Source organism: Rhinichthys klamathensis, unplaced genomic scaffold (genome assembly GCF_029890125.1).
Source record: "Rhinichthys klamathensis goyatoka isolate OS25496 unplaced genomic scaffold, OSU_Roscu_1.1 h1tg000078l_1, whole genome shotgun sequence".
NCBI lineage: Eukaryota > Metazoa > Chordata > Actinopteri > Cypriniformes > Leuciscidae > Rhinichthys > Rhinichthys klamathensis.
This window is the reverse complement of record NW_026606620.1, coordinates 494,387-513,989: the sequence shown is the minus strand read 5'-3', so window position 1 is coordinate 513,989 and position 19,603 is coordinate 494,387.

The following is a 19,603-nucleotide window of genomic DNA, read 5'->3' as shown; positions in this document are numbered from 1 at the left end:
CAGAGCGGCAGTAGCTCATTAGCAATTCGCCTCTGCGTTGTGGGCGGAGCCGTTGGCACGGAGACGACCCTCCCCCTGCCCGTTGCTGAGAGCTCTGTCTCTCCCGCTAGCTTACACCCCCAATACCGGTGGGGCAACAGTATTTTATCCTCCTGAGGCCCAGAAAAAAAAAGTTTTTTGAATTTAGTTTTTTTCCATGTCATCACACTGTTTAGAGCACAATAAACAAATGGTAAAAAAAACATATATATAAAATAATATTTTATTCATACGTTATGCTATGTCCTCTGTAGTGGACGCCAGGACTAAGTTGTTTAAAAAATAAAATGACATGAAATTATATGTATAGGCAAAAACAATGGGATTTTTTTTTCAATCACCAATACATTTTGGGGTTTCAGGATTTTTTCAACCAAAATTTGTATAAAGATTATTCTCAACTATGTTATGAAAGAAATAATGGAATGAATTGATACACCATTTTACTTTTTGCAATATGTGGGTAAAATGGCCATTCTAATTTGCACATTAATGTGTTCTGGGAGCAACATTTAATGAAAGAATAAAGGGTAATAATTGGAGTAATAATTGGCAACATTTTAATAATAATATCTAACATTTCATAGGAATATTGATGTATAATTTATTTCTATATTCACTTGTTGTGTCTCCCAGAATGCCTGATAAACATGATTTTAGTCCTGATGTCCTCTACAGTAGACACGTTTGAAATCAATGCCCTGTTCTGTAACAGAAAGTTTTTTTTTTTTTTAAACCCCTTAACATTTTCCTGAGATGTTGTTTTATGAAATACAATTAGAAAAGTAGTCCAATTTATATTATAATTACACTATATTATCATATTTCAATAAGAATGCTACATTTGATCACTAAATTAATGTCAGACATTTTTAAAGACCAAGGAGAAGTTGTTTTCATGGTGAAACCTCCAAACATTTGGTATCTCTGAAAAGTCCTGAATGTGCTCTTTACAGGACACCCAGGTTGTGTCATGTGACATGTATGATGTCAGAGAAATTCACTAAAATATAATGTCCACTACAGTAGACAAAAGTCTATTCTTGGGTCCCAGGAGGATATACACGTTAATTATTATTATCCGAAGTTAATCAAAGTTATCACCGATCACCGATCATTATTTCACTCCAAGACGTCGCGTGTGGAGACGCCCAGTGGAGTTACTACGTCACAACTCCAGTCTATTTTAGCCGGCATTTTAGCGTCTGCTACTGATTCACAGCCATTTGAATGTAGAAATACTCAGAAATACAACTTTGAGCTTATTTTTCTCAAGGTATGTCCTCTAACATCAGAAAAATGCCACAAGAACATGTTAACACCTAGAAAAACGTCTCAGGTTACTACTGTAACCATAGTTCCCTGAAAAAGGGAACGAGACGATGCGTCATCGACGCTTTGGGAACGCCCCCAGCGTGAATGCATCTGAGCATCAATGTCAACTAGTCCAATGGAAAGAATGAGCGTCACGGGCGGGTGATGTCATGACCAGGAAGGCATAAGAGCACATCCGGTGAAACGCGGCATTAGCTTCAAAAAGTCGAAGCAAGCCGATCACAGGGATGCAGGAAGTATGGCAGGGTGACGCATCGTCTCGTTCCCTTTCTCAGGGAACTATGGTTACAGTAGTAACCTGAGACGTTCCCTTTCGAGGGAACTCGCGATGCGTCATCAACGCTTTGGGAACGAGAATACCCAAAACGCCAGAATTCCAAGTACCTGAGTGTCAGTCTGTTGGAACTAAGAACTAAGCACCTGAGAACCTGGGGCAGCATCCAGGTCCAAACTGTAAAACCTGACGAATGTGAGCGGTGAGGACCAGCCTGCCGCATCACAAACGTCTTGGAGAGAAACCCCAAATAACAAGGCTTTAGAGGCCGCCATACCCCTCGTAGAGTGAGCTCTGACCACCAAGGGACACGGATGGTCAGAGTACTCGTATGCAAGTGAAATAGCCTCGACTATCCACTTACTAACCGTCTGTTTAGAAGCAGGAAGACCCTTCTTAGGTGATCCAAAGCAAATAAATAACTGGTCGGACTTCCTCATTGAAGATGTCCGATGAACATAAGTATCCAGTGCTCGCACTGGACACAAGAGGTTCAGCCTTTCCTGGTCCGCAGATGTAAAAGGAGGAGGACAGAAAGCCTGCAGCACAATAGGCCTCGGAATCAAGGTCGGCACCTTAGGGATGTATCCCTGTTTCGAATATAAGAATGCCTTGACCATCCCCGGTGCAAACTCAAGGCAGGTGGGGGAAACCGAAAGGGCCTGAAGGTCTCCAACTCTCTTAAGGGAAGAAATAGCTAGCAGAAAGATAGTCTTGAGGGTAAGAAATTTCTCTGAAACCGAATATAAGGGCACGAACGGAGCCCTAGACAGGCCTTCTAGTACTATAGCAAGATCCCAAGCTGGCACCTTAGTGCGAGTTGCAGGCCTCAGCCTCAATGTGCCACGAAGGAAACGTGTAATCAGGGGGTCTCGACCCAACGATGTACCCCCCACCAGGGCGTGGTAAGCCGCAATGGCCGCCACGTAAACCTTGAGCGTGGAAGGACATAGACCTGACGTAAAGCGCTCCTGCAGGAACTCGAGTACTGTGTTCACAGAACAGTTAACTGGATCCCACTGATGTCGGTGACACCATACAGAAAAAACTCTCCATTTAAGCGCATAAAGTTTCCTAGTAGCTGGAGCTCTGGAGCTTAGGATGGTCTCAGCAGCCTCAGCTGAGAGACCACTCTCTATGAGTTGGGCCCCCTCAGAGGCCAAACCCACAGGTTCCAAATATCTGGTCGAGGGTGAAATATTGTGCCCCCGGCCTGAGACAGAAGGTCTCTCCTGATCGGGATCTCCAAGGGAGGACCGTCTAAGAGATGGATCAGGTCCGCAAACCAGATCCGACTCGGCCAGCGTGGTGCTACAAGCAGTAGGCTTATTCCGTACTGGCGGACTCGTTCCAGAACTCCTGGGAGCAGAGCAACAGGGGGAAATGCGTACAGACGTAGCCTCGGCCACGTCTGCACCCCAGGGGGGCTGGGTGAGTAAGGGAGAACCAAAGTGGACAGTGCGTCGTATGCTGAGACGCAAACAGATCCACCTCTGCTTGGCCGTAAAACTCCCAAATTTTCTCCACCGCCTCGGGGTGGAGTCTCCAGTCCCCTGGCCTCAGCTCCTGCCTCGACAGGATGTCTGCCCCCATATTCTGGTCCCCAGGAATATACACTGCCCTCAGGGAGAGTACCTTCCCCAGAGACCACAGGAGGATCTGGTGCGCCAGTTTGCAAAGCGGACGCGACCGCAGACCCCCCTGACGGTTCAGATAAGAGACCACTGATGTGTTGTCTGTTCGTACAAGCACATGATGGCCCCTCAGGTCTGGGAGAAACTGTCTCAACGCATTGAAGACAGCCATCATCTCCAGGCAATTGATGTGCCACGAAAGATGATGACTTTTCCACAGACCCTGAACCGAGCGGCCTTCCATTACCGCTCCCCAGCCGGTGAGGGAAGCATCTGTCGAGATCGTAACACGATGGCAAAGAGCTCCCAATACCGGACCCTGGGTTAAGAACCAATGTTTCCTCCATATAATTAAGGCACGAAGGCACCGCCGCGTGACCTTGATCATACGAAGTGGGTTTCCCCTCGGGGAGAACCCTCTGGTCCTTAGCCACCACTGTAAAGGTCTCATGTACAGCAGGCCAAAAGGTATCACGTTGGACGCTGCCGCCAAGAGACCCAACAGTCTCTCGAACTGTTTCACAGTGCGTGACTGGCCTAGCTTTAGCTCTTTGGTGGCTGACAGGATAGCAGCTACACGAACGGGCGATAGAGTGGTCCGCATCGTCACTGAATCCCATACCACACCAAGGAAAGTGGTTCTCTGTACTGGAGAAAGAACACTCTTCTTGGCATTGAGCCTCAACCCCAACATCTGCATATGAGCGAGAACGACACCTCGGTGCCGAACCGCCAACTGCTCTGATTCCGCCAGAATCAGCCAGTCTTCGATGTAGTTCAGAATACGTATGCCCTGAAGCCTGAGAGGGGCTAGAGCTGCATCCACGCATTTCGTGAACGTGCGGGGTGAAAAAAGCTAGACCGAAAGGAAGAACCCGATATTGGTATTCTTTGCCCCCGAAAGAAAACCTTAGGAACTTCCTGTGCTGAGGGAGGATGGAAATATGGAAGTAAGCGTCCTTCAGATCTATCGTGACAAACCAGTCCTCGGATCTGATTTGAGTCACGATCTGTTTGAGTGTCAGCATCTTGAACTTGAGTTTCTGTACTGAACGATTCAACAGACGAAGATCTAAAATGGGACGCAACCCCCCATCCTTTTTTGGAACAATGAAATAACGGCTGTAAAAACCCGACTCTCTGTCGGGTGAGTACACCTGTTCTATAGCTTCCTTTGCTAACAGGGCCTTTACCTCTTGCTCCATTACCAGAGCCTGCTCGGGATGCACCACTGTGGGCAGCACCCCGTTGTAACGAGGAGGACGAGAACCAAACTGGATTCTGTATCCTTTCTCTACAATCTGCAGGACCCAATGAGAAATATTCGGCAGAAGCTTCCACGCTGCCAGAAAATTTACTAAGGGAACCAGCCTCTCGAGGCTGGTCTCTGGTGTTATCGAGACAGCCAATTCCGGAGCCTGAAACATAATGGCAGGAACTACCTGAACTGGCCGCTCTAAAGCCCCCCTCAGAGGGCGCGAAACCGATGCTGTGCCGCAGCATAGCATCAGCGACTCGCTGGAGACCGCTGCGCCCTGAAGCACCGAGGGTGGCAGGGTTGGCAGAACGGGCTCGTGAGGACCCCGAAATGGAACGGGCACCGTATAATGAGGTGTACACCGCTCTATTTCGGTCGGGGCTGTCCTCACAGGCCTGATGCATGAACATCAGGACCTTTTTTTTTTTTTCTGAGCCGAAGTCTTCTTCGCCTGAAGAGCGGTCCTCAGATCCGGCTTCGACTTAGAAGACTTCGGCTGAGAGGGTTGCGTCTGTCTCCAGTTTCCACGTGGAGGTGCACGAGACGCAACACTCTCTTTCTGATGCACACGATATGATGAGCTTGATGGCTGGGGCTGCTCACGCCCAGCAGCCCCAGGGGGCTGGACACGGCGAGGGATAAACTTTTTGAAAGCGTCCGCTTGCTTATTTGATTCCTGAAATCTCTCGACGACCGTGTGGACTGCGTCACCAAAGAGACCAGAAGGTTCAAGCGGAGCATCTAACAAAAAAGCACGATCTTTTTCTTTAATCTCCGAAAGATTCAACCATAAATGTCTCTCAGTAGCTACCAAAGCTGCCATAGACCGGCCAATTGCTCTGGCGGTCTCTTTAGTAGCCCTGAGAGAAAGATCGGTAGCCCGACGAAGTTCTCGAATATCGTCATGACTAACTCCCTCACTATTATCCAGAACCCCCAGCAGGTCAGCTTGATAAGCCTGAAGCACTGCCATAGTATGCAGACATGCTCCAGCTTGACCTGCTGCCGTATAAGCTTTGCCCACTAACACCGACGTGGCTTTGAACGGTCTAGTGGGCAAAGCCGAGGCTTTCAGAGACGATGCGGAACCAGGGGAAAGATAGCTGGCTAAATTCTGTTCCGCCTGGGGCATCGCCTCATAACCATACTCTTTCAGCCCTCTAATTCTTGAATAAATATTAACTTGAGGGCTGAAAAGTCGTGATGAGTATGGCTTATTCCATGATTTAGAAATCTCATTGTGAAGATCAGGAAAAAATGGAAGCCCTCGTGGTGGAGATGAAGCAGTAGAAGATAAAAAGCGCTCATCTAATTTACTCTTAGGACGAGCGCCCCTATTATCAGATGGCCATTCAATCTTTAACTTATCTACAGCCCGCGACATAACATCCACCAGCTCATCATATGCTGGGGAAATAAATTGTGAATCTCTTTCCCCCATGTGTGTGCTTTCACTCTCCAAACTCATAGCATCGACCTCCTCGGAGGAAGAGCAATGAAGTAATGGAGGGCTCTCTCCCCGGGCGGAAGAAACCGCAGAGCGTGCTTCCGACACCGGGGGGGGAGCGCTGGATCTTTCGGGTAAGGAAGGAGAAAGAGCCCTCGGACCCGTCTCCAACCCCTCCGAAAGATCCTTTTGCGATCCCCAGGAATGCATTCTCCGCGCTGCCTCGGCAGACGCGGGTCCTGATCCCTGCGGATCGCGAGCCTGCCCACTCTCTTTATCAAAGAGTGACAGGCAAGAGCGGAGCATGCGAAGCGGTAACATCTCACAATGCTGGCACTCAGCCCCCTCGAAGGCTGAGACCGCATGCTCCACTCCCAAATAGTGTTGTCAAAAATATCGATATTTCGATAAATATCGATACTGAAATATCTGAACGGTACCAATACTAATTTCCCGAAGTATCGATACTAGCCGAGCGGTCACTTTCACTTCTCTCAAAAGGCGCGTTGACAAACACCACACGTGACGCACTCGTCTCATTCGCTCTGGTTAAATAGCAAAAGTGAAGTGAATGGAAAGATTGCGAGGGTGGCGCCCCCGCGACCGGCTTTGGTTGATTGATAAAGAACACCGCGAGCGGGCATGTCGGAGAATAGCGCGGACACGCGTAAAAACACACCTAGAGCGGGCATGTCGGAGTCGGAGAATAGCGTGGACACGAGCTACACACCGCGAGCGGGCATGTCGGAGAATAGCGCGGACACGCGTAAAAAACACACCACGAGCGGGCATGTCGGAGTCGGAGAATAGCGTGGACACGAGCTACACACCGCGAGCGGGCATGTCCGGAGAATAGCTCGGACCAGGGGCGGACTGGCCATCTGTGTGATCTGGAGTATCACAGAACGGCCGGTACTCCAGGACGGCCGGCGGGCCGGCCCACCACCCGCCACACACGCAGTCATAACCTGTTTTTTCCCCCCACTAATCTGTTTCACACTCCAGTACTGTAGGTGGCAGCAATGTACCTTTAAGTTGGATGCCAGCGCGGAGCATTATCAGCTCGGCCCAAAAAAACTGCGATCGCGGCCGAAGCAGCTGTGCGGACTGATCTCGATCACGCGAACATTATTACACAGAGTTGCGCGATCCACTGAGAAGCATTTCAATTCAGCGCAGAATTCTCTATCTCTATTATAAACCCACAGATGGCTGTGATTTAAGCTAGTTAAAAGCCAGATTAAACAGCGCTGATATTCTCAACATCTTGACGCAAAAAAACAGGTGAAACATTGTTCCAAGAACAAACCAGTTAGAAGACATTTCACTCCACAACTTATGAATTAACTGTAACTTAGTAAAACAAACTTTTTTGGCAGAAATGTGCCTGTATTCATATTAAAAATGCTGTTATATTAATAGTCATGTAGGCCTATAAATGTAGGCTATTAAATGTAATGCAGTAATGTTTTTGTTTAGAAGTTATGGCAGTTTATTTATTTATTTTGCATTAAATATTTATACTAAATGTTTATGCTACAATAGGTTTTTAGAGAATAATATATATATATTATATATATATATTACAAATTTTTCACCAATTGTTGAACCAGAATATCAAGATATTTTATTATTTCGCATATGATGGTGAAAAATAAAAAAGTTAAAGTTAAAAGTAAAGGTAAAGGTAAGGTAAAAAAAAAACACCACCATGTTATATGTATAATAAATATTTTTGAGTATAGCCCTTCTAGATTATTTTATCCCTTGAGGTAGCCCTCACACACAAAAAGGTTGGAGACCCCTGGTATATAGTAACTATATGTTTTATAATTACAAGTTTGTGTAATTAGGGTTTCTGTAGCCAGTGACATTTCATTATTTGTATTTTATTTTCAATGCAGATGTAATGGCATTGTACATTTTTTTGTTTTTATTTGAAGACTGAGGCTTCATTAATAAACAAAACCCCAATTGTCATCATTGTTTTTGAGATATTACTTGCTGTGAATACCTTGTCTGATATAGGTTACAGTATTGTGGCATAGTATCAGGACATCCTAGTGGCTAGGGGCGAATGGCTGGATGATGGGCCTATTTGGGAGAAAGTCCAGGGCTGTTTTTTAGCCCCAGTCCGTCCCTGGCTCGGACACGCGTAAAAAACACACCGCGAGCGGGCATGTCGGAGAATAGCGCGGACACGCGTAAAAAACACACCGCGAGCAGGCATGTCGGAGTCGGAGAATAGCGTGGACACGAGCTACACACCGCGAGCGGGCATGTCGGAGAATAGCGGGGACACGCGAGCGGGCTGCAGGCACCCAACAGATTGTTTGACTATCAATAATCCCTCACATCACTCATTTTTTAAAATTATTGTATAGGTGAAAACAGACTTAAGGAACAGGCTCCAGGGATAGGCTACTATTTAGCAGCATATGCTCAGCATCAGGGGTGTTTGTTGTTTGGACAGACCTGCCCCCACTGCTAAAAAAAAATCCTCAAGGAAACACTGTAACTCTTCCCATTTGAACTTTTCTGAAACATTAACCAAGATGGCCTAGTATTGTTGTTGATAAGAGTCGGTGTTGTCTCGTTTTAATTCTTAAAGTTAACATAATCTGACTGAGGAATCTTAGACAAGTAAATATTGTAACTGTGGCCAAATGTAAATTAACTGGTGCCTATTTAACTTTATTCAAAAATTATTATTTAATTCTGCAATTTTCCTTCATTAGCTATTATCATCAATTTGATTACACAGATATTAATTAAACTAAACAGCTAGACAATGGCATCTCTAAATTCAATCATGACATGCCTTTAACTGAAAATTGAATGTTTAATCTTATTATTATACATTACTGACTCTCTATCCTCCAATTTGATACTGTTAAGTGCTTTTTTGTTACAGTATGTTTTAATCTTTGATAACAGTAGGTAATAAAAATACATCATGTTAGCTCTGGTCCAATTAAAAAATATAAACAAATAGAACTCAGGACATTTTTGTTCATGTAAAATATACCTCATTGTTATGTTCTAGACTTGTTATATTTAGCTTTAAATTAAAAAAATACCCCCTTAATATTGTGGCAGTTTTTTCTCCGTGGTATCGAAAATGGTATCGAATATCGATATTTTTCAAGGTATCGTATCGAAGTTAGAAATTCTAGTATCGTGACAACACTACTCCCAAACAAATGACACAAAGCTTGTGTGTGTCCCCACCCGTTAAATAACGCGGGCAGGGAGAAGCACACTGTTTGTACACTTGTTTAGTTTCCATCCTTTTCCGCAACAGACAACAGTAAATAGACAGAGACAAAATGACACAGATCGCTTGCTGAGACACAGAAGCTAATGCCGCGTTTCACCGGATGTGCTCTTATGCCTTCCTGGTCATGACGTCACCTGCCCGTGACGCTCATTCTTTCCATTGGACTAGTTGACATTGATGCTCAGACGCATTCACGCTGGGGGCGTTCCCAAAGCGTCGATGACGCATCGCGAGTTCCCTCGAAAGGGAACATTATTTTCATCGGAGTGGGTCTTTAAATTCAAGTAGGCTATATACTTAAATTAAATCAACCTAAACCAGCGGAGAATATAAAGCATCTCCCATGGGATCTGCGGAGACTACAAGTGGGAGGAAAATCAATACCGTCTAGTACTGCAATAAGATTTTAAGACAATACCGAATCAATACACAGACGCCAAGTATTGATTTTAATTATTATTTTTGTTTGCCAATTTATGATTTTTTTTTTTTTAATATAATGCAATGCCGCTACATAACTTAATTAGATAAGTGAATTTATGTTATGCTTTGCCAAATGAGTCATACTGAAGTCAAATATAACAATATCCATTAATGGCAATGCATTGCAATTTATAGGATAGCAATAGAATACATTAAAAGAATGCAATATGCAATATGTTCTCACAATCTAACTGAGTGTCAGCTATGAGAGAAGAGCATTTAAAGGTCCATCATATAGCCATTTGTAGCCACATTTGTATTGATCTTGTCGCTAGACAACTAAATCATTCACACCTAGCCGCATAATAGTAGGTTGACACAGAACTTGCATGTTTGAACTGTGTGTGTGTGTGTGTGTGTGTGTGTGTATATATACATATATAAACTATTAGGGCCGGGGTATAAATAATAATTTGGAGACTAATGCATCATTAACTGATAAATTAATTAATTAACATCATCATCACAAGAACAGGTTAATACTTCTGGTTTTCAGACAAAAACTGTGAAGCTGGGCATGCTTATGTAGAATGATTCATGCTTTTACATTCTCCATAATTGGGAAAAAATATTGAAAGTCCAATTCGGATTGTATTAATACTTAAAATGAATACTTAAATTAGGCTAATACTTGAAAGGTAGTGTTCATGTGTTTCTCCCTAATACATTTATTGTAAAAACTGTGGGCTACATGAACAGAAAAACTTCAGCCTAAAATCACTTTAACATGATAGAGTGATCGAGAAAGAAATAACCCTGTGCAAGAGTGATTTGCTTTCTGTGCCCTATTGATTTAATAAAGCATGCAGCGCTCAAGTGAGAATTCAATAATAATATCACACAATAAAGTTGAATTGAATTGAGTCTCAAAGCGCTTTTATTTTGAGTGGCTGCTGAATGACATGCGTTTTGAAAACTCCGTCTGTGAAAAGTGGAACCTAGAATGTGCATTCAGTAAAGCTCATTTTAAATGACCTTCTCTTAAAATTTCAGGATTTAAAAAACCCTACAGTATTAAATCTCAAATCAGACTGATCACCAAGAAATGTTACAATTGTATAATTGATAGCTAACATCATCATAAATAATTATAAACTATTACAGATTTTTATACAAATGGAGTTTTTTTAATAGTTTTTCTGTAACAGACAAAAATAATAATTTACTATTATTGTTGTTAATAATTGTTAATATTAATATTCATTTTTTTATATAGATGGGCAAAGTTCAGATACAAACACACCAGGAAATGAAGAAAAAAACAAGGATACGGTGTATGTTTTGTATAATAGCCTACAAATGTATGTGTTTGCATTTTTGTAACAATTTTGCTGAATTTTGGTACATTTTTGTAATTTTGTAATCTAATCTGGAACTTTAGATCCCTTTTAATTTCCTTTAAGTGTAATTCTATTATTTTAGAGAATAATACTGGAATAAATATTTTAAAAGGCAGGCAGATTCTACAAATCAACACAACAGTGCCCTCTGCTGGAATTGAATACATTAAATCTCACACACTAACCTAACTGCAGTGAGTGGCGAGGTAAATCTCTTTATTCACAGCCATTCACACAAAGCTAAGCAGTAAAGAAAGGCATAGCATAATTATTATAGGCAATATTCACTAATAAGCAAGCAGTAAAAAGGTTACTGGAAAAGAGATTAGTGTACAACATATGGTCACTTCCAGAACTCAATCCTTTCTTTCCCAGTCATTAAAGAGCGTTTAAAATAAGTCACAACAACTTCCACAACGCATTAATCACTAGCGACATTCAAAATTATGCCCATTTGCCTGGTTACAATAACCAAATGCTGGTTTGCAAATTCCAGTTAGGCCCTGCTGTAGCATCCACGTCTGCTACAAATACAAGTTGTGCACACTGACAAAAATATATTCTCTAAAAGTCACGTGACACGTTAGACAAGCCACTATACTGAAATATTACCATAGTATTATTATTAACAAGCTAGTCCAAATGTACTTTAAAAAGGTACATTTCAAAAGGTCCAAAACAACAAGAACAACAACATACAGGCTGAATTTTTTTACCTGCAGCTACAGATTCATACCCAAGTTGCACGTGCAGGTTGTCGAATGTATAAAGACAGTTTTCATCGCTGACAGATGATAAAAAGATTTTAAGGTTTTGTTTCAATTTACTGTAGGTAAATATCCACTTAATCCAGCCCTCTTATTGATTATGTGCTATGTTATGAGACTGAGACTGCGTCTCTCGCGCTACTTTTTTGATGAGTAAAAATCGCTCCAAACGATTCAGTGCGCGTGAATGAGCTGTTCGAATCATTTGATTCAATCAAAACCACGAACAGATTCAAACAGATTCATTGAAAAGAACTGACTCAAAAGAGTTTATTTACGAATATGGAATCCTGATTAACGTAGTCGTACACTGTACACAATACACAAATTAAGGATTATGTCATTGAAAATGTAAAAAATGTATTATCATGATAATACTGCCAAACTGCTCTTTCAAAGTCACTTTCACCTGGACTTCAGTGACCATGACCATACTAAACTGGATTAGCCATCCCATGTGATCAGGTCTGATTCTGTATTTTTAACCAGAATATTGTCAACAAGCTGATGTTTCCATAGACCACACATTCCCCTTATTTAAGAGTTCATATGGCATGCTTAGTATGTCAATGTAACATAGCCTACAGATAATGTGAATATTAAAAGATTGAATTGGAAGAAATGAATGTACAACAACATTATGTGATTTAAACCAGCATGACTTTTTTTTTAGATCCAAGCTTTCCAGCAGATTCATTCATCATAAACATTCAGCCAATCAGCAACCCCAATCTCTCTCTCTCTCTCTCTCTCTCTCTCTCTCTCTCTCTCTCTCTCTCTCTCTCTCTCTCTCTCTCTCTCTCTCTCTCTCTCTCTCTCTCTCTCTCTCTCTCTCTCTCTCTCTCTCTCTCTCTGTGTGTGAGTGTGTGTGTGTGTGTGTAGTAACCTTGCAGTCTCTCGGCAGCATTGGGAAGCTGCAGTCACTATACCTATAAGAGGCTTTCCTACCGCAATCCCCTGCAACTGTCACAAGCACTCTGTCACTAACAGATGAGACCTTTCATGAGAACCTTAGCAACACTGTCTCCTTGTTGATGTCAATGAGGGTATTCTGGGTTGGCTGTCCTTGTAAAGGTGAAATGTCCGCACTAATATAGTGAAATATAAAAAACAACTTGTGAAGACATTCTAGTTAAAATGCTTGTAAATCAGCAAAGGTTAGGTTTAATAATTAATTCGTTTTTTTTTTTATCTTGGTTTCCAGTTAATAAAGGTAAGAAAAATAGCTTATTTTAAATTGTTGCTCACTCAAAAACGACAAATCTATCATAATTTACCCACCCTCCTGTCATTCCAAACCTGTATGATTTTTTTTTGGGGGGGACATAAAGAATATCCTAGTTACTTTTCAGTATATTGAAATGAGAAGATGGCTGTTGAGCTCCAACATGATGAAAAAAAGCACTATAAAGTAGCCTACATAATGAAAATTTCAGTTTTAGTCCTCACACACAAAACTATTGTATGATTTCAGAAGATTTATAATATAACTTATGGAAATATGTGATGGAAAGTGGTCAGGATATTCCTAAAAATGCTATAAAAAAATTCCTAAAACCTAATGCCAGTCTTCAGGAAGTCTGGGGTAAAACGTTCCTTTAAGATATAGGGCCCTATTTTAACGATCTAAGAGCATGGTCTAAAGCGCAAGGCGCAAGTGCTGGCGTGTCCTAATCCACTTTTGCTAGTTTAACGACGGGGGAAATGGTTTGCGCGCCAGGCGCATGGTCTAAAAGGGTTGTCACTATTCTCTTAATGAGTAATGGGTGTGTTTTGGGCGTAATGTGAAATAAACCAACCAGAGTGAGTCTCAACTCCCATTCCCTTTAAAAGCCAGGTGCACTCGCGCCATCGCTATTTACATGACGGAATTTGCAAAACGGATCTGCTTGTGCGCGAGGTTAAAGCCCGCAAGCAGACCATCAACGGAACAAGCAAAATTCCACCATATCTTTATGTACACAATATTAATCTTTTACAATGTAATCCTTTTATATTTAATATTTGACATGTTTGTGTGCAGCAGCTGCTCGTCCCTGTGTGTGTAATAAGCAGAGTGGACGCACGTTGTGCCTATAGGCGCACATTACTAACGCGCGGTTTAAATAACAAAAAAATAAATACTGCGCCATTGATTTTAGACCAGGTTTTTGTCGGTCAATGGCGCAGTCTATTTCAGTTGCCTCAAAATAGCAACACGCCAACAATGTGCCTGAACACACCTCGTTTTTAGACCAGCACGCCCATGGGCGCACAAATGGGCGCAAATGCATTTGCTGTTTAAACAATGTGGCGCAGGACATGAAAATGAAAACTGCGTCGTACTGAAACTAGCAAAAAACACTAGAGACGCCTGTTCGAGTAGGACCGGTCGATTCCAGGCACTCCTTAAAAAAGCCCTGATGTCACTCCCTTTGGCAGAACATTGTGTTTTGTGAGGAGTGTATTGTTTGTTTGCCTGTGCGATTAGACAATAATTCAGTGTTAACGAGTTTGTTTGCCCATTAAATCTTGCTTGCTTGGCTTGCTGTCCACTAGAGAGGGGCTCGATGAAGCAGCTTCAACTCGAGCTCTGATATACCCCCCCAGTGGCTAAATGTAGGACCTGATAATTAAAAGGGCGAGGTACCTAAGATGAAGGTGGAGTTTGGGGAGGTGGAGGGATACTAGAACAGCTGATGCTAGGGGAGAGGTAAGCGGCTGCTTATATACTCAGGCTGTTGATTGAAAGATTAGATTGGCTCACTCCTCCCTAACTTACGTTTAGGAACTTCATTTAAAGTAACAACAGGTAACTTTTCAACCTTCATAATATATTTCCAAGTCTCTTGTGATGGTACATCGACTTACAATAGGTTGAATGACACGTCTGCCATAGCCTGACGGGGTCTGTAGCGTTTTTAATCGTACTTTTATACTTCGGGTTTCGGGTAGTAACCGGCGAACAAAGAGAACTACAAAATTCGACTGCTTTACGGCATACGTCACTTCCACCACCACCCCCACTTCCTTAAAATCGGACTTGCGAGCCAAATGTTATAGTCATGGCCGAAGCAGCACAGAAAAACAAGAAAGCAAAGGTTTTATCGGAGCAAAGCAAAAAGAGAAAAAGAGAAAGTGATCGCGTTAAAGGCAGAACGAGGATCAACATTGCAGAGCTGCCAACTCTCACGCATTGGCCGTGAGACACCCGCATTTGATTGGTTTCACACGCTCACACGCCACACCCCCGGTTTCTCACGCTAAATTGTCAACCCGGTCGGTCAAATGCCTGAAAGATGAGTTTATCTATAGATCTACCTGTTGAGCCACTCGTGATCGAGAAGTTATACCGCAAATTAGTTCAAATCTCCCGTAATCTAGAGCGAGCGCGCACGCGAGACTGAGACTGTGCTCCAACGCGCGCGGACGGCAGAGAGAGAAAGCGAGCGAGAGACCTTGCGTGTGCAGGGAGCATCGAACCCCCCATCGAAAAAAGAATGCCTCTCTCTAACCTCTCTAATTCGCTAGAGTAGTAGCGAATTATCAATCTGGTATAGTAAACGATATTCTAGTTTTTGATGGTTAGCTATCGCTAGTATTCGCGTTCTGATTTGAACTTTGCAATCGATGAAATGCAAATAGCAAATGTTTGACCTAAAAAGTGTAGTCTACTCAACATGTACAAAGAAAGGAGGAAGATTATTAATAAAATCATATTTTAGGATACCTAACACGTCTGTGATATTTGTTTATTTGTCTTGCCTCAAGCTATAATGCAAATCGATTTGTAAAATTTGCAGATTCATTTATGGTAGCTTGATATTATAATATTGACGATATATGGTTATTATCTACCACTCAAACATTGCATTAAAATAACATATAGATTCAGTAAAACGGTAACCAATAGACTAGGCTACTATAATGACGCTGGCTTGTAAACGTGAGCATCGCGATCATTTGTCATTAGAAAAAAAATAAAACCCATGAAATTATATTCATATGACATGCTGAAATATATGCCACTGTACCTGGGATGAAGACATTTCACACGCGACGCAAGCAGAACACCTGCATGTGACCTCCTCCTACAGTGTTCAGGGCTATCATGGTTGTCAACAATTGCACGTGCATGTAGGATGACAGAGTTTACGACAGTAGTAGAGGACAATACTGTTTCCCAACTGTAGGGGGACCCCGAGAGCAAAAGTGACCTGTTGTTACTTTAAGAGTTCCGTGAACATTGTTTATTCTCTGAGAGCAAATTAGAAATTGTAAGTTAGAAACTGTTTGGTATGTTGACCCCATGCCTTTTAGGCCCTGTTTAACACCTGGTATTAAGAAGTGTAAACGGGGTCTAAAACATTTGGAGCTTGTCCACCTTCGACCACTTCCTAAGGTAGTCGAAAACGCATTTGACCGGATTGCTTTCATTGTGTATGGTCATGTGGTCGAATGTGTTCGAACATCTTCAAAATATCGCCTACTCTCCACCTACTGACTTAATGCCTAAACAACATTATGGGAAGACGGGAGCAAGACGGGATTTAAACTTTGTTGGCTGGAGGAGACCCAAGTTTAGTTTGAAGACAAAAAACGTACCAAGCACAATGTTCTCTCACCATTCCTGATTTCTAACACACACACCACACTTGCCGTGGTCTTGCGGCTATCAAAGCAGAAACAAAAGCTGCTGCACTCCGTATGTTTTTCCCTCATCTCCGGTCACGTTCATATGTAAATTTCTCAAGCTTATTTTGTCAATTAGATTGAAAGATCTGGAAAAAACAACACACATGATTTTCTCAACATTCATGATTCATGAATTGCTTGATCGGCTTGGTACAGCTCAACTTTTTTAGACACTGGATTTAACTAAAGGGGAATTGGCAGATCCCCTTATCGCCTATATCCAAAGAAAAAACAGCCTTCACAACGCCGTTTGGATTGTACCAATTTGTTATGCTTCCTTTCAGGTTTTTCAGAGCACCGGACACTTTTCAACGTCTCATGGACAGGATTCTCCGGCCGCATGCTGCATACAGTCAGTGGCGCCTCCAGACATTTTTCATAGGGGTGGCCAGATTGGGCCACTTAAAATCTTGGGGTGGCACACCAAAACTATAAACCATAATTTCAGAATTTTATTCTACTGTTGTAGTAAACCGGCCTGTAGAAAAGGAAAACTCTTAAGGGACTTAAGGAAACTCCTACTGATATACTTTGGTTTATTGTGTTATATTTAATGTTAGCTTACTAATGATATTAGTAGGGCCCTTAAAAAGAACGTCACGACACATAATGCCCCGTCTTCTTTTACTAAAGAATATTTTTGACTTATTTATGAAATGCATAACTGATGCTACTAAAATTTATTCTGGCCATTGGGGTGGCCAGTGGGGTGGCCAGGAGTCGGCCAGGGGTGGCCACGGCCACCCCTGGCCACCCCCTGGTGGCGCCATTGCATACAGTATGCCGCTTCCTTTCTGGATGACATTATCATCTATAGTAATGACTGGCAGCGTCATATAGAGCATCTGCATGCTGTCCTGCGAGCACTGAGAGTGGCCGGACTGACAGCCAACCCAAAGAAATGTGCGGTTGGGTGCGTGGAGGGCAGGTATCTGGGCGTCCCCAAATTAGTAAGATGGCAGCAGTTGCAACCTGCCCGAGACTCAAGACCAAAAAGGAGGTGAGGCAATTCCTGGGGCTGGCGGGATATTACAGAAGGTTTGTGCTTAATTTTTCGGACCTCACCACCCCACTGACTGACCTCACTAAAAAGGAAGCACCAGATCTGCAGTGGACGGAGCAGTGTCAGCAGGCTTTCACCCAGCCAGGTAAAGGCTGCTCTGTGTGGTGGACTGCTATTACACTCTCCTGATTTTTCTCTTCCCTTTTTGCTGCATACTGACGCGCCGGACAGGGGGCTTGGAGCGGTGAGAAAGTCAAGTGCAAATTGACATTCACCTGTGTCTTGTTGCAGTGATTGGAGTGGAGAGACCGGTTAAAAGCCCATGGGAAAGAGGAAACAGACAAAGAGAGACTGACCGAGGGCTCCTGTGGGCTGGATGACTTGGAGAATGATCTGATATTTTATTGTCTGTTGATGGACTGAGTTTATTGAAGCGCAGTGAGTGCGACTTTGTTTTGATTTGTGAAAGAGAAATAAAAGCACGAGCCTCAGTAACACCGACCCTGACTTCTTTCCTCAACTTGAATCGAGTTACACCTCACAATCCCAAATGAAATACAAAATACAATCAAAATACTTCCCCATCTACCTATCCAAAAACAAAGAATAAAGCGGGCAAACAAAATTACGTCTACCTCCTTACCTTTCCCAGATTTGTATACAATGCATTTACAAAGCACTATTTACAGGCCAGAGCAAACTTAAGAGGTCAAACCAAAACCAGTGTCGGTAGGCAATGGGGTCAAAATACCAAAGTTTCTTACTTACAATTTCTAAGTCACTCTCAGAGAACAAACAAAGAACACAGAACTCTTAACACTATAATGCTTGTCTAATCACACAGCCAAACTTTTTAAAGGTGTGCCTGGAATCGACTTCACCAATCAGGACTGACAACTTATTAGGCTGCAGGAGACAATGAGCACACAAACACTTCCAAATACAAAGACAGACAGAAGACAATATAAAGGGTTGTAACAGTCGACAACCATATAAACATTTTCAGTTTCCCAGAAGTAAATACAACTTGAGAGGGCGTTCATGTCCAATTTCCCACCATGAAACTCGTATTTACTATAATTCTGATAGCACATGAAGGCAGCATAAGACTTGTTCACAGAGAATATACACTATTTTGCTGCTCGGATAAATGTATCTTGTTTTAAGGATGTTTAGAATTTTTTTTCCTGGCAAACAAGATTGTTGGCTGTTTTTTACTTCAAAACAGTGCTAAGGCAAAACAGTAATCACAAACACAACAATTATACCTTATGTGTATTGGTTGTTAAAAAATGTATGTGTGCAATTATACGCCCCAACCGGGCGGCTGATGAACACAGCAGATCATCAACAGTCAATCAATTTCCACAAATACACAACCTGACCTGTTCTGTTGGAGGTTTGCCAGACGTGGCAGTGTAAGAACAATTGCCTTCCTTACATAAGTCTGTTAATTCTTCCTGCTTAGTGATGGAGAGATGCACACATACGTCAAGGGGATTTAAATACCTGGCTGACTTGTTGACGACATTACATCCTGTGAGATAAACACTCGTCTACCCATAACCCATTTCTCCACCTCTCATTCACAAACCCCTACACAACTTCAATCACAAGCTAATTGCCTTTCCCTCAAAATAAATAGGTCGACACAAGTGTCTGATATAGGGAAGGATGCTTGTTTTCCTGTGCACACAAACAAGGGGGCATGTTTGTTCAAGCCACAGTTTTGCCAGAGCACTTCTTGTAGACCGTCTGCGTGTAATTAGTTCGTCAAGAGCAGTCTCTGCCATTTCTGTTGCTCCAACCTGAATCCTCGCAGGGCTGAGCACTCTCCATCAATGCACACTGGGATTTGACTTTGTTTGTGAGAAAGCTGTTTCCAGGCTGTTCATAGACATAGTGATAGAGGTGTGCATGCACACACACACAGAGAGAGAGAGAGAGAGAGAGAGAGAGAGAGAGAGAGAGAGAGAGAGAGAGAGAGAGAGAGAGAGAGAGAGAGAGAGAGAGAGAGAGAGAGAGAGAGAGAGAGAGAGAGAGAGAAGAATGAATATGATAACCAAATA